At 49.2% G+C, this 16,112-nt stretch overlaps 1 protein-coding gene across 2 annotated transcripts in view; it reads left to right on the forward strand.

Moving 5' to 3' along the window:
• Positions 1–16,112, forward strand: part of LOC123765294 (crustacean calcium-binding protein 23) — a 50,059-nt gene that overhangs the window by 14,897 nt on the left and 19,050 nt on the right. Inside the window, exon 2 of one of the 2 annotated variants that reach the window (XM_045753843.2) lies at positions 8,345–8,402. The exons of the other annotated variant lie outside the window; for it this stretch is intronic. The gene's annotated coding sequence lies outside the window, so the exon portion shown is untranslated. The remainder of the gene's footprint in view (positions 1–8,344; positions 8,403–16,112) is intronic. 2 annotated transcript variants of the gene reach the window in all.

Raw genomic sequence — 16,112 nt, forward strand, 5'->3', positions numbered from 1 at the left:
CGCGGTGGTTATCATTCACGGTTGTTAGTGAAGATGGGAAGTACAGTTTGATGGAGCAGGTCATGTGACGCTCCGTGACCCGCCCACCACGCCCACCATGCCCACGTGTCCGCCTACACCCCCCCTCCCACGCCAGTGCCACGCCCACTTGTCCACACGACGCCCATCTGACACCCCCAGAGTGCCACGCCCATGCTCTACGTCTAATGATTTGTCCTCCTCCTCCTCCTCCTCTCTCCCATCCACTCGCCAACTCATCTGTTCATTTTCTTATTCTTCTTTTATTCTACTTTCTCCTCTTGTATTGTTCTTATTTATTGTCTCGTGTCCTCATTGTCGTCGCTATTTGTTTTGTTTTTGTTGTATATATGTTTGGCCAGGGTCGTGTTTGGGAAGATAGATTTAGAACACTGAAGATCACTAAAATACGATAGACAAAATAGACAACAATTGGGAATACAGAATAATGCTGTCAAAAGTAGGGTTGCGAGCATATATATATATATATATATATATATATATATATATATATATATATATATATATATATATAGTGTGTATATATGTTAATTGATTTAGTTGCGGATGCCCTTGACCGCTATGCTCCCCAGACATCAAAACATGGCGAATACAGTTTATGGGAATTCCTCAAGAGTGGAGCGTGCATATGAGAATATAAGCCAGAAATCACAGCAGCTGATCAGCTGATGTTAGTCAACAATATCAGCTGTTGTTGTTTTGGTAATGTTGTGTTAACACCAGCAAATGTTGTTGAATGTTGAGGAGCGACGTGTTGATGTTTCCACGTGGTTGGGAGCTTCCCACGTGTCACGTGGTTAATGATGCTAGCTATAATAATGGATATGATATAGTTCAATAAATATAACAAGTTATAACTGGAGAGGTGTGTTCCTGAACACCTTGTGCAGTGTGATGATGGTGTGTGAACACTGTACAGTGTGATGATGATGGTGTGTGAACACTGTACAGTGTGATGATGGTGTGTGGACACTGTACAGTGTGATGATGGTGTGTGTGAACACTGTACAGTGTGATGATGGTGTGTGTGAACACTGTACAGTGTGATGATGGTGTGTGTGAACACTGTACAGTGTGATGGTGTGTGTGAACACTGTACAGTGTGGTGATGGTGTGTGTGAACACTGTACAGTGTGGTGATGGTGTGTGAACACTGTACAGTGTGGTGATGGTGTGTGGACACTGTACAGTGTGATGATGGTGTGTGTGAACACTGTACAGTGTGATGATGGTGTGTGTGAACACTGTACAGTGTGATGGTGTGTGTGAACACTGTACAGTGTGGTGATGGTGTGTGTGAACACTGTACAGTGTGATGGTGTGTGTGAACACTGTACAGTGTGATGATGGTGTGTGGACACTGTACAGTGTGATGATGGTGTGTGTGAACACTGTACAGTGTGATGATGGTGTGAGGACACTGTACAGTGTGATGATGGTGTGTGTGAACACTGTACAGTGTGATGGTGTGTGAACACTGTACAGTGTGGTGATGGTGTGTGAACACTGTACAGTGTGATGATGGTGTGTGGACACTGTACAGTGTGATGATGGTGTGTGTGAACACTGTACAGTGTGATGATGGTGTGAACACTGTACAGTGTGGTGATGGTGTGTGTGAACACTGTACAGTGTGATGGTGTGTGAACACTGTACAGTGTGGTGATGGTGTGTGAACACTGTACAGTGTGGTGATGGTGTGTGTGAACACTGTACAGTGTGGTGATGGTGTGTGTGAACACTGTACAGTGTGGTGATGGTGTGTGGACACTGTACAGTGTGGTGATGGTGTGTGGACACTGTACAGTGTGGTGATGGTGTGTGTGAACACTGTACAGTGTGATGGTGTGTGGACACTGTACAGTGTGGTGATGGTGTGTGAACACTGTACAGTGTGGTGATGGTGTGTGTGAACACTGTACAGTGTGATGATGGTGTGTGTGAACACTGTACAGTGTAATGATGGTGTGAACACTGTACAGTGTAATGATGGTGTGAACACTGTACAGTGTGGTGATGGTGTGTGTGAACACTGTACAGTGTGGTGATGGTGTGTGTGAACACGGTACAGTGTAATGATGACGTAAACACTGTAATATAATGACTAGCGGCTAGTTATTAATGTAATATAATGACCACTTGGTATAATGGTGACAATTATGCGATGCTGACGAACAGTGAAGTGATTGTGTCTTAAAATAGTGTCAAGGTTACACGAATTGACGTGATGGTGAATAATAATGCCTTGAAATATGACAGTGTCGTATAATTATAATTACGACGTATAATATGACATAAATTAATTCCTTAGGCCATAAACTGATGTTCTCAAAATGGCATTGGCTCGGGAAATTGACGTGGTGTCCCGTTTTCTATTCGTGGATCCTCGGGTTGGTTAGGTTCGGGCTATTTACCGCACGTGTTTAGTGACTTAGGCTCGGGAGGACGGCCTACCTAGGACTCGACCAGGCCTGCCAGGCAAGGTCTCTGCCACCATGCAAGTGTGAGACAGGGCCTGGTGAGGTCCCTGTGATGGTGGTGAAAGTGTGTCGGTGATGCGCTGATAGTGACTCCCCCTTCCCCCCCACCCCGGTGTGATGGTGACAGGCTGCTTGGTCGCCACCGTCACGGAAGAGTGTGTCAGGGGGTCGATACCGTAGCCTGCAGCGGCCCGCCTCGCCCCCACCACCACCACCACCACACGCACCACCACCCTTCACCCTGTGATAACTGACTGCAATACGGATGATTTAACAGCGATAATACCTCCGCCTGGTTTCAACCCAGTTCATGACAGGAATTTCCCCTCCGAGTAAACGGTACGCGTAGCGTTTCCCCTTGAGCGCTTGACGGTACAGGGAGGGTAAGGGTTTATATTTGTGGTTTGTTGAAGGGTGTTTGCGTGTCCAAGTAGCGAGTGTGATGAGTGGTTGGAACAACATGAGGGAATGTGTTTTGTGTGTGTGTGTGGCGGCCAGTATGAGATTCGCGCCCTCCCAAGATGCACGCCCGCATGTGGTACCGGTACTTGTTGACGGTACACTACACCTGTGTACCGTTGCTGTGTTCGTCTCCTGCGTAGCCCTGGCGCCTAAAACATGTGTTGTCCTCTGGACCATTACAGTATTTGGACCGTCATGAGGCAGTTATTGTGCGTTATTGTGCGAACCGGTGACGTTTTCCTGTGTATTGCTGTTACCCGTTGCCCCGTGAACCGTTGTTGTGTTGCCCAGTGAACCGTTATGTGTTGAGCACCGTTGCTTCGCTGTTCGACGTACCGTTACTGTGGTACAACGTGCAGCTTGGTGCTACACTCCAGTTTGCTAAGTGTTGTCTCCAAGGGTACAAGAGAGAGAGGGAGGGGCGGGGGTAAGAGAGATGTACTACCACCGTAGTGTAACGATGGCGTATATATTATGTAATATTCTATATTATGTAACATCCCAGACAATTCCTCCAGCTCTTCAGTACTAAGGGCTATATATAACAGGGTTTTTTCGTAACACGATTCCAGAATGCAGAAGATGATCAAAGTGATACCCTCAGATACAGATAATCTTAGTACTAACAAGCTTACACACACCTACAAGTCAATTCCCAATGTTTTGGGTATTGTAGCCGGTACTGTCTTGGGTGATGGCATTAGTTCAGCGTAACCACGTACTAGTGAACCATCACTATTGCAGGGTCGTGACCTCGTAAGTGGGAGTGACCTCGTAAGTGATAGTGACCTCGTAAGTGATAGTGACCACGTACCACGATCATGGCGGCTTAGTCTGTATTTATTACACAGTTTACGAGCTCGGAAGCATTGCGAGGTCGACCATAATAATAATAGCCTTCGGTTAAAGACAATTTCGATGCGTTAAGGTACTTGTAAACTGCTTAAGAAGTGTAGACTAAGCCACCGGGACGGAGGTACCTGCCAGCTCTCTACCTCAGAACACAGCTCTGTGGACCTGGACTGGGCCAATTGTCCCATACAATATTATCTGATAGAAATTGGAAGTAAAAATGCCGCATTTTTAATTCCAATTTCTATCAGATAATACTGTATGGAACAATTCGTCCAGTCAATAGATCATTGCATGTTGCACTAACGATGGGGAGAAGGTGTTCACGACCCCATAAGTAACACACACACAAGTATACAATACCATGTTTTTGTATAAACAAACGCTCTTAAGCACCGTGAGGAGGAACAACAACAAGAGGACTTGAATATGTGTCAAGTATAATGAGTCACATATATATACCACATGTCCAGCAGGAGCTACGGCACAAACACGTGACACGGAACATAGAACGTCACGCAATATTGCGGCACGTAAATAATAATGTAAACACTAGGGGGGGGGGGGGAATATACATGTCAGGTTAAAAGAACCTGCATTTAAGATATAGATAAAGGCTCTCTTGGGTAACACGACCACGAATACTGTGCCGTGTGAGTACTATGGTGAGTCATGCCCACACGGACAGTGTAAGTACCGTGTGGGTACTGTGACGAGGGCTGCACGACCACACGGAGAGTGTGAGTACTATGTCTGTACTCTCTAGTTCTCTCTCTCTAGTTCTCTCTCTCTAGTTCTCTCTCTCTAGTTCTCTCTCTCTAGTTCTCTCTCTCTAGTTCTCTCTCTCTAGTTCTCTCTCTCTAGTTCTCTCTCTCTAGTTCTCTCTCTCTAGTTCTCTCTCTCAAGTTCTCTCTCTCAAGTTCTCTCTCTCTCTCTTTCTCTCTCTCTCTTTCTCTCTCTCTCTCTCTCTCTCTCTCTCTCTCTCTCTCTCTCTCTCTCTCTCTCTCTCTCTCTCTCTCTCTCTCTCTCTCTCTCTCTCTCTCTCTCTCTCGCGCGCCTGGCAGGGTTGCCGTGCCTGGCGAAATGAACACGAATCACTTATCAATTTCTCAAATTTTATTGCTCTTGAAAACACTTAAAAAACTTTGTCATAAAACTTATTCTAATTCCCAATAACAAAGACTAATGAGGAGATAAATGGTTAAGTGACACGCTCGCTAAGTCACAGACGCCAACATACTCACATACATTCATACACACTCACATACGTACACACACTCACATGTATACACGCACTCATATGTATACATGCACTCACGTGTGTACTTATATGTAGGCGTGTAGGTGTTGAGCTATGTTATTACAACACGCATGCACACATGCCCGCATACACACGCATGCACACATGCCCGCATGCGCACATGCCCGCATGCGCACATACCCACATACACACACATGCCCGCATACACTCGCATGCACACATGCACGCATACAAGCTAAACAAAAGTAAAGTGATTTACTTTACCGCCTTGCTTGACCTTTAGTGCATGTGATGGTGGCGATAATTCCTAAATTAGGCTGTCAGCTTAACTGGTATTGGTGCGGGTGATTATAAGAGGTGGTCGTAAAAGTTGGTGTTCCGGTGGTAAGGTGGCAGAGTCCTGGGGCCAGATTTACCAAGCACTTACGAACGTGTACATCTTTCCCTCAATCTTTGACGGCTTTGGTTACATTTATTAAACAGTTTACAAGCATGAAAACGTCCCAATCAACTGTTGTTATTGTTATAAATAGCCTCCTGGTGCTTCGGAGCTCATTAACTGTTTAATAATTGTAAACAGAGTCGACAAAGATTGAGAAAAGATGGACAGGTTCGTAAGTGCTTGCGTAACAGCTTCGGGAATCTGGCCCCTGGTCCGTTTGAGAGCAAGCTGGCTGCTCCATGCCCCGTGTTGGACCTTGTCCTGCCCACACTCTCCACAAACGTAAGAGTTTGAGGTTTCATGGATATTCTTCCATGTTTTCTTACATTAAATGGTGAAGATTGCCAATGGGTTTTTATTGACATGTTCAACTCTCCGATTTTTAGCTTCAAAGGTAATGGTGAACTGTATTTTTTATTTATATTTCACTAATTATAAAAACATATGGACATATGCTCTTATTATTATTAGTGATATTGTAGGAGGAAAAGAGAGAGAGAAGTCTAAGCCTTTCCTGGTGCCTTAGGGAAGGATTAAAATACCAGTTGAATACTAGTTAGGTGTCAATGATCCTTATGATATAATACAGATATATCATTATATATATATATATATATATATATATATATATATATATATATATATATATATATATATTGCTTCATTTTATACCTTAAAGATGACAGGTTACACGTTAGTCAGAACAATGCAAGGTTAAAGGTTGTAGCTCTCTTAAAGCTCCTGAGCTTCCTGACAGAAACCGAGGACACAGCCGGCGTCTCTCCTCAGCATCGCCACGGAGGCGCTGAAACGGCAAACTGGCAGCTCTTGAGTCTCTGGTAGTGTCACTGAGCCTAGAACCCAGTTCTCTGAGAAAGCTCGAGGTACTCCTACCTCAAGGACCAAGTATATAACATATATAAATATAAAATAATACCCAGGCTACATAAAATATATGTAGCGTGGGGTAGATATATGTAACCCCCTTCCCCCCCCCCCCCCCCTCGTAGCCCATCAGCTGCAGGTACCGGTATGAATGATGTTCACCCGGTCGGAACTACATGTGAACGGGTGGTGAACGGTGAACATATTGATTGTTGTCCCAGGCCGTGTTTCCTGGCCAGGTATTTAGTGTGGGTGGGTGGCGAGGCGGATCAATGATGCACACCTGGCAATAGTGAATGGAATGCAATGTTGTCTTTCTGAAGTCAAATTAACTGGAGGTTTTTGCAGTTTCCAGACTTGATTTTTGTGTGAAATTTATTAAAATGTGATTTTTTTAATGCCAATTTAAATTATATGAAAAATTACGAAGTTTACCAATATTGTCAATCTATCATTTATAATCTAATGCAAATATTTATTTCTGATTTCTTCAGTAAACAGTGTTAAGTTGCTATGCCAAGTTTCTGATCTTTTACATCATATTTGACCGTTAAAGTGTCAGGAAGAAGCATTCATTATAGTCTGTGAATATTTTAACAATAATTTAAAGAAAGAAATTATTGGTATTTATTGCAAATAAACTATTAACTAGTTTTGTAATGGGTTTAGATTTTGTGAAAAGCACAAGTGTGCGCCATATATTGAAACACAACAACATCGTGTACCGCTTCACACGGAAATCACAATAGCATGATATATCAAATGAACAAATCCACAAGGGCGTTGATAGGGGGATCGAACCTGCGCGCGTATCGCTCTTGGGTCTCCAGCTCAAGACCAAACCAGTGTGCGTTGTTGTTGTTGTTTAAGATTCGCTATTTGGAACAAAAGGTTTCAAGCAGCACGGGCTATGGTGAGCCCGTAGTGACCAGTGTACGTTGAAAGTTTGCACACAGGCAGAAAAAGCCTGTCCTCACACTTCATGCATCACAATTTTGACGATAGCGTCACAGTTCCTGTGGTCTAGTCAAATTTAGAACGCCGTGTTAGTGACGCTTTTCGGACTAATGCTCATTGACTTTGGGATGGGACGGGGGGAAGGAATGGTGCCCTACCACTTGGACCGTCGGGGATTGAACGCCGACCTGCATGAAGCGAGACAGTCGCTCTATCGTCCAGCAAAAGTGGTTGGATCATAAGGAACAGTCGCCTTCATCCTCGTTTTCTTCAAGACCCGGGATGAGACATATTTTTCACCAGCACCTAAAGAAAATAAATTATGACCCTGAGTTTTCAGAAGAAAAAACAAGATAAAAGACAACAAATATACTATTATTTTAATCTGAAAATGATTAATTATTATCTTTATTATCATCATTATTATTATTTCTGTTATGGTTAGTTTTATACATTAATAAGTTTTCATCTTGTTGGCTCACCATCATACTCAATTACAAATTCTTTCATAAATTTTATCCTATATTAGTGTTACTAAGTCTATTTCTAAGAGTTCGAGCTTCTTTGTTGGCTGTGATGTTTCTCAGTGACACTGACAGGCCAGCATGGTTGCATTTATTCGACATTCACTCGGGATGTTGGTTATATATTGTGCGAGAGAGAGAGAGAGAGAGAGAGAGAGAGAGAGAGAGAGAGAGAGGGAGAGAGAGAGAGAGAGAGAGAGAGAGGGAGAGAGAGAGAGAGAGAGAGAGAGAGAGAGAGAGAGAGAGAGAGAGAGAGAGAGAGGCAGGCCTTATGTACCAAAACTTCTCATAACCATAAAGTTTCTCACTATCTCATAGATTTGAAATAAATGTATATTTATTTACAGTTTGACCTATAGATGAGGATATGTTTATATATTATCACATTTATCAAGATCGTTTATAGGGTATGTGTAAAAAAAACTATTTTCCACTATTTCAGGGAAAAAATCCAGCCTGGAAAGCAAAACTTTTTAAAAGTTGAAGCAATTTTACATAAGGTAAGTTGGTTCCATTCACTGTGTCCTTAGGTGCAGCAAATGTGTGTTTGAATCGTTAGTTGGTTTGTGGTGTGAGACGCGGAGGCTACTGCAGGCTGTGGCAGACGGAGCCGTATGTAATGGTAGTTACCTGTCAGTGTTCTCTATGCCTCATAACAATTTGTACCTCCTGGATTTTGTAATATGATGTAACTATGGAAGTTATAAGTTACTGAAAGTTTAAGGGACGGTTACGTACCGCAGTAACATACTGTTACTGGTGTGTGTGTGTGTACTCAACTAGTTGTGCTTACGGGGTTTGAGCTCTGGCTCTTTGGTCCCGCCTCTCAACTGTCAATCAACTGGTGTACAGATTCCCGAGCCTACTGGGCTGAGTAGGTGTGTGTGTGTGTGCGCGTGCGTGCGTGCGTGCGTGCGTGCGTGTGTGTGTGTGTGTGTGTGTGTGTGTGTGTGTGTGTGTGTGTGTGTGTGTGTGAGAGAGAATGGGGGGGGGGGGGTGTATGATAATTCACTCGTTAGCATTAAAGAATTAAAGAGCCCTACCCCTCGCCAGAAAGCTCTGGGGACACGAGTGGGAGCGCGGGCGTGAGGCCAGAGTTGCCCCACGCAGCGGGCGCGACACTAAGCCAGGCTCACCACAAACAACTAACACCTTACAATTCAGAGACGGAGGCACTGCACCACAAAATAGTAACGCCGACAGTTCACACACTTATTACTCTGGAAAGCGTGACGCAGGAAACGTAATATTAAGCCAAGTTCAGCTTAAAACGCGAGGGAAAAGATCGCGGAGTAGGCGTCACCCGGGGCAGCTCCCGACCGTGGAGGGAAAAGTCCCCATCACCAGACTGGTGACGGAGGTAGAGAATACCTACTAAAATGTGAATGGCGGGCCCCGTGGAGTTGTGTGCGCCTGGCAGAGCTGCCATATTGTCTTGCTTATCATGAGTAACATTCTATAATATACAGTGTACTGGCGGATTTTTAATTGCTGCATATACAATTTATTTTATGTCTGTTTCGTTGACAGATGGGATATTTAAGAATTACTATCATTCAGACGAAGAGTCACAATAACGTGGCTGAAATATATGCTTTCATACTAGAAAGTTAAGCGACGACGACGTTTCGGTCCGTCCTGGACCATTCTAAAGTCGATTACAATTACTATCATTGTAAAACCTGGAGGTGAAAAGGTGGTGACAATATGTCGGGAGTGTGAGGGTGAGCTGCTGCTGCCTGGTCGACACAATCAGGCACTGTGTCACGACCAAACAAGACATAATCACCCTGTCATGAAGGAGGTAATTGAAGAGGACATAACGTGGCAAGAGACCGTTATGGGAGGGCGGGAAAGAGGCAGCGTGTTCCCCCTGCACCTCCCCCCGTCCCCCTCCTACCCCCCCTCCCCTCCCCTTATCACACATAAGCACCATTCCTTCTCTTGCGAATTAGCAACTATTATCAGGGGATCGATCCCCCGCCCCCCCTCCTGCAGTAATTAGGGCAGTCCTTCCTGTCTGCCGCCCTCTGCTGGTGCATGCGGGCCGTGTGCTCCTGCTGGAGCTCCCCCTCACCCGCCACGTGCTGCTGACTCACCCACCTGGGTGTTACATCCACCTGCCAGGGAATGATTGTCTCATCCACCTACTGTGGGGGATTGCTGTGACTCATCCACCTGCTGGGAGATCATTGTGACTTGCTGACTCACCCCTTACCCAGCTGTTAGTAACGTTCTGGGTTACTCATGTGGTGGGTGATGCTAAAGACTCACTTTCTCTACTTCCTGGTCGGAAACGGTAGTGACTCACTGGTCTGCCCATCTCTAGGGGTTTCGTGGCGACTCATTTGACGCACCCAACTGGTGGACGATGGTGGTACTTGACTCACCCATCCTGGTGTGGGTGATAGGTAAGCACCATCACATACCATCCACTATCAGTGACTACGAGGCCAAGAGGTCTATAGCGGTTTGTGCTGCTCCGCCTACTAGCCTTGCCGCAGGCTAGTATATCTCTTCTGTCCTGGTTTGTGAGGTTCGTTCCCCTCCATCTATCCTCGAAGTCTAACCCTCTTGAGTCCCTGGCACCTGTCTTGTTTTAAACCTCTGTACTTCTCAGTTTTGGTTTCATGCGTCACAGGGTATGGCTTCCAGGCCGGTGCTGCATATTCCAGTATTGGTCTAACTCAAGGCTGAGTAGATTGCCTTGAAAAAAAGTCCTGATTTTGGTTTCTAAATGATATTCTTATGTTTGGCAGCGTCTCATATTCTGCTGATGTTACCCTGTCTGTGGTGGAGACTCATTCACCCAACGTGCGGGATACTGTGACTCACTAGCGCGCATAAGTAGGTCACTGGTGGCTGAGTGGAGAGTACGCTGAATACTTAGTCCTGTACCCGGGGTTCGATTCCCGGCGCCGGCTGAAACAGATGGGCAGAGTTTCTTTCATTCTGATGCCTCTGTTACCTAGCAGTAAATCGGTACCTGGGAGTTAGACAGCTATTACGGGCTGCTTCCTGGAAATGTGTGTGTGCGCGTGTGTTAAACATATATTTAGTAGATATAATATAGAAAAATAGAGTGGCTAGAAAGGCGGGGTCCAAGAGCTAATGGCTCGATTCTACAGACACAAAAAGTCAATACAAATAATAAATACACTGATAATATAGATGATATAGATGGTAACTAATGATTCAGATGAATCACAAAAGATGTCAGAAAGAAGTTGTGTGTTAAGTGAGTACATTTAGTAGAGTACAAGGACAATACTATTACAGTTAGACTCTGGAGTCATAAAATCAGTTCCCTATTGTTATGACATCTGTAAATGAGGAACATCCAACTAGCAGGCGAAATTGGTGCCTGCAAGAAATTAAGGCTTGAAACTGTGTAATTTACGAGGATATTACAGTTAACAGTGTGAGGGGCGTGTCAAATATTTTTTGTTCAAGGTTGGGTTAGTGAATATTGCCAGGGTGTCGATACTAGGGTGTTGTTGAGGAGGGTGCCAGGGTGTCGATACTAGGGTGTTGTTGAGGAGGGTGCCAGGGTGTCGATACTTGGGTGTTGTTGAGGAGGGTGCCAGGGTGTCGATACTTGGGTGTTGTTGAGGAGGGTGCCAGGGTGTCGACAGTAGGGTGTTGTTGAGGAGGGTGCCAGGGTGTCGACAGTAGGGTGTTGTTGAGGAGGGTGCCAGGGTGTCGATACTAGGGTGTTGTTGAGGAGGGTGCCAGGGTGTCGATACTAGGGTGTTGTTGAGGAGGGTGCCAGGGTGTCGATACTTGGGTGTTGTTGAGGAGGGTGCCAGGGTGTCGACACTAGGGTGTTGTTGAGGAGGAGGGTGCCAGGGTGTCGATACTTGGGTGTTGTTGAGGAGGGTGCCAGGGTGTCGATACTTGGGTGTTGTTGAGGAGGGTGCCAGGGTGTCGATACTTGGGTGTTGTTGAGGAGGGTGCCAGGGTGTCGACACTAGGGTGTTGTTGAGGAGGAGGGTGCCAGGGTGTCGATACTTGGGTGTTGTTGAGGAGGGTGCCAGGGTGTCGACACTAGGGTGTTGTTGAGGAGGGTGCCAGGGTGTCGATACTTGGGTGTTGTTGAGGAGGGTGCCAGGGTGTCGACACTAGGGTGTTGTTGAGGAGGGTGCCAGGGTGTCGATACTTGGGTGTTGTTGAGGAGGGTGCCAGGGTGTCGATACTAGGGTGTTGTTGAGGAGGGTGCCAGGGTGTCGATACTTGGGTGTTGTTGAGGAGGGTGCCAGGGTGTCGATACTAGGGTGTTGTTGAGGAGGGTGCCAGGGTGTCGACAGTAGGGTGTTGTTGAGGAGGGTGCCAGGGTGTCGATACTTGGGTGTTGTTGAGGAGGGTGCCAGGGTGTCGACAGTAGGGTGCTGTTGAGTAGGGTGCCAGGGTGTCGATACTTGGGTGTTGTTGAGGAGGGTGCCAGGGTATCGACAGTAGGGTGTTGTTGAGTAGGGTGCCAGGGTGTCGACACTAGGGTGTTGTTGAGGAGGAGGGTGCCAGGGTGTCGACACTAGGGTGTTGTTGAGGAGGAGGGTGCCAGGGTGTCGACAGTAGGGTGTTGTTGAGTAGGGTGCCAGGGTGTCGACAGTAGGGTGTTGTTGAGTAGGGTGCCAGGGTATCGACAGTAGGGTGTTGTTGAGGAGGGTGCCAGGGTGTCGACAGTAGGGTGTTGTTGAGTAGGGTGCCAGGGTATCGACAGTAGGGTGTTGTTGAGTAGGGTGTTGTTGAGTAGGGTGCCAGGGCGTCGACACTAGGGTGTTGTTGAGGAGGAGGGTGCCAGGGTGTCGACACTAGGGTGTTGTTGAGGAGGAGGGTGCCAGGGTGTCGACACTAGGGTGTTGTTGAGGAGGAGGGTGCCAGGGTGTCGACACTAGGGTGTTGTTGAGGAGGAGGGTGCCAGGGTGTCGACACTAGTGTGTTGTTGAGGAGGAGGGTGCCAGGGTGTCGACACTAGGGTGTTGTTGAGTAGGGTGGCAGGGTGTCGACACTAGGGTGTTGTTGAGTAGGGTGCCAGGGTGTCGACATTAGGGTGTTGTTGAGGAGGGTGCCAGGGTGTCGACACGGGGGGGGGGGTGATGAGGGGGGAGCCAGGATGAAGAGTGATGGAGGCCAGGGTGAGGATAGTAGGGTGGTGTCTGTAGGGTGACACCAGACTCGCCAGGTACCCTATACACCAACACCAAGTCAGAGCTCAGATTTTATAGCTTTCTGCGGTCCACCGCAGAAAGCTAATTTTCTAGACGCACGCACACACCTGTACACGCACGCACCCCCTGTATCTATACTCGCACGCACACGTGCACCTATACTCACACGTGTGCGTGCGTGCCTGGTGGCTGAGTGACAGCACTCAGGACTCGTAATCCAGGGTACCGGGGTTCGATCCCCGGCGGTAGCGGAGACAAATGGGCAGAGTTTCTTTCACCCTGATGTCCCTGTTACCTAGCAGTAAATAGGTACCTGGGAGTTAGACAGCTGTTACGGGCTGCTTCCTGTGTGTGTGTGTGTGTGTGTGTGTGTGTGTGTGTGTGTGTGTGTGTGTGTGTGTGTGTGTGTGTGTGTGTGTGCGTGTGTGTGTGTGTGTGTGTGTGTGAAAAAAGGATTGATTGACAGTTGAGAGTTCATGGTCGAACTCTATCAATTTTATTAAAAATATTGATATAAATATTTCCAATAAAGACTGTCTAGTTACAGTTTAAGACTATCCGTACCGTATTGACCACTACAGCTGTAACACAATGTTGACATGCAAATTGAGTTGCCTGAAAGCAGTTCCAGTCCAGTAATTACATTTACATACAAGTTATCACAATTACCTACATGTTTGTTTAATGTTAAAAGTTACTAGTGTCATGTATAAGTCCAAGATGTCCGTCTGCCACAGTTTGAAGTGAAAGATGAGCTGTGACAGTGACAGACATAGTGTATGAGCTCCTTGTCACTATTAAGAATAGTGTCGTGTAAGGCACTGAAGGAGATTTACTTGAGACGTTGTCTCTATGTTGCCTGATATTCCCTGTACAGTTCTGGAAGAGTAATGGGCATGTGGGTCTCTGATGTTGAGTATGTTTGCTCAAGTTATTGGTGTTGATGGTGTAAGAGGGGGAGAGTGAAGTGTATCAGGGGAGATGAGAAGGGGGGGGGGGCAAGGTGGTGGTGGGGGTGGGGGGTAGTGGTCTAGGGGATCAATAGCTGCCTCCACCACCACCACCATCGCCACCACTACCACCACCACTACCACCACCACTACCACCACCACTACCACCACCACTACCACACTCCCCGCCCCATCCTCCCTGCACTTACCAAGACAACTTTCAAGCACTCCATGCTCATTCACAAGTCGTGGTTGGTGTGTGTGTGTGTGTGGGGGGGGGGGGGGGTACTAACACGTGGTGGATGGTGTGTGGGGGGGGGGTACTAACACGTGGTGGTTGGTGTGTGGGGGTACTAACACTGGCCAAGGATGGCCGGGGGGGGGCAGGGATGGCCAGTGGTGCGCCAGGGATGGCCAGTAGGGGGCCAGGGATGGCCACGAGGGGGTCCAGGGATGGACAGTGAGGTCTAGGGATGGCCAATTGGGGGCCAGGGATGGGCAGGGGGGGGAAGGGATGGCCGGGGTGTCAAGGATGGCCGGAGGGGAACAGGGATGGCCAGGGGGGCCAGGGATGGCTAGGGGGGCCAGGAATGGCCAGGGGCGGGCACCAGGGATGGCCAGTGGGGGGCCAGGGATGTCCACGGGGGGGGGGGTGTCCAGGGATGGACAGTGAGGTCCAGGGATGGCCAGGGGGGCCAGGGATGGCCAGGGGGGGGCCAGGGATGGCCAGTGGGGAGCCAGGGATGGTCAGTGGGGGGCCAGGGATGGCCAGTGGGGGGCCAGGGATGGCCAGTGGGGGGCCAGGGAATGCCACGAGGGGGTCCAGGGATGGCCACGAGGGGGTCTAGGGATGGCCAATTGGGGGGCCAGGGATGGCCAGGGGGGCCAGGGATGGCTAGGGGGGCCAGGAATGGCCAGGGGCGGGCACCAGGGATGGCCAGGGGGGGGCCAGGGATGGCCACGGGGGGGGGGTGTCCAGGGATGGACAGTGAGGTCCAGGGATGGCCAGGGGGGCCAGGGATGGCCAGGGGGACAAGGAATGGCCAGGGATGGCCAGTGGGGAGCCAGGGATGGCCAGGGGGACCAGGGATGGCCAGGGGGGACAGGGATGGCCAGTGGAGAGCTAGGGATGGCAGGGAGAGGGGCAGGGATGGCCAGTGGGGGTTCAGGGATGGCTAGGGGGGGCCAGGGATGGCCAGTGGAGAGCTAGGGATGGCAGGGAGAGGGGGCAGGGATGGCCAGTGGCGAGCTAAGGGGGCCAGGGAATGCCAGGGGGGCCCAGGGATAGCCAGTGACGTGCCAGGGATGGCTGGGAAGGGGACAGGGAAGGCTAAGGATGGCCGGGGGGCCAGGGATGGCCAGTGGCGGGCCAGGGATGGCCAGTGGGGAGCCAAGGTTGGCCGGGGGGACCAGAGATGGCCAGGGTGGGCCAGGGGGGCCAGGGATGGCCAATGGCGGGGCCCAGGGATGGCCAGGGGGGGGGCCAGAGATGGCCAGTGGCGGGCTAGCGATGACCAGTGGAGAGCCAGGGATGGCCAGTGGGGGGACAGGGATGGCCAAGGGGGACCAGGGATGGCCAGTGGTGGGCCCCAAGGGCCAGGGATGGCCAGCGGCGGCCAGGGATGGCCAGTGGGGAGCCAGGAATGGCCAATGGGGGGCCAAAGATGGCCAGGGATGCCCAATGGGGGGCCAAAGATGGCCAGGGATGGCCAATGGGGGGCCAAAGATGGCCAGGGATAGCCAAGGGGGCCAGGGATGGCCAGTGGGGGGCCATGGATGGCAGGGAGGGGGCCATGGATGGCCAGTGGGGGGTCCAGGGATGGCCAGTGGGGGGCAAGGGATGGCCAGTGGCGGGCCAGGGATAGCAAGGGGCCAAGGATGGCCAGTGGGGGGCTAGGATGGCCTCGGGTGCTAGGGATGGCCAGTGGTGGGTCAGTGGGGGCCAGGGATGGCCAGTGGTGGGTCAGTGGGGGCCAGGGATGGCCAGTGGGGTGCCAGGGATGGCCAGGGGTGGCAGGGATGGGCAGTGGGGGGACAGGGATGGCCAGGGGGGACCAGGGATGGTCAGTGGGCGGCCATAGATGGCAGAGAG

The sequence above is a fragment of the Procambarus clarkii genome, chromosome 33 (genome assembly GCF_040958095.1).
Source record: "Procambarus clarkii isolate CNS0578487 chromosome 33, FALCON_Pclarkii_2.0, whole genome shotgun sequence".
Taxonomy (NCBI): domain Eukaryota; kingdom Metazoa; phylum Arthropoda; class Malacostraca; order Decapoda; family Cambaridae; genus Procambarus; species Procambarus clarkii.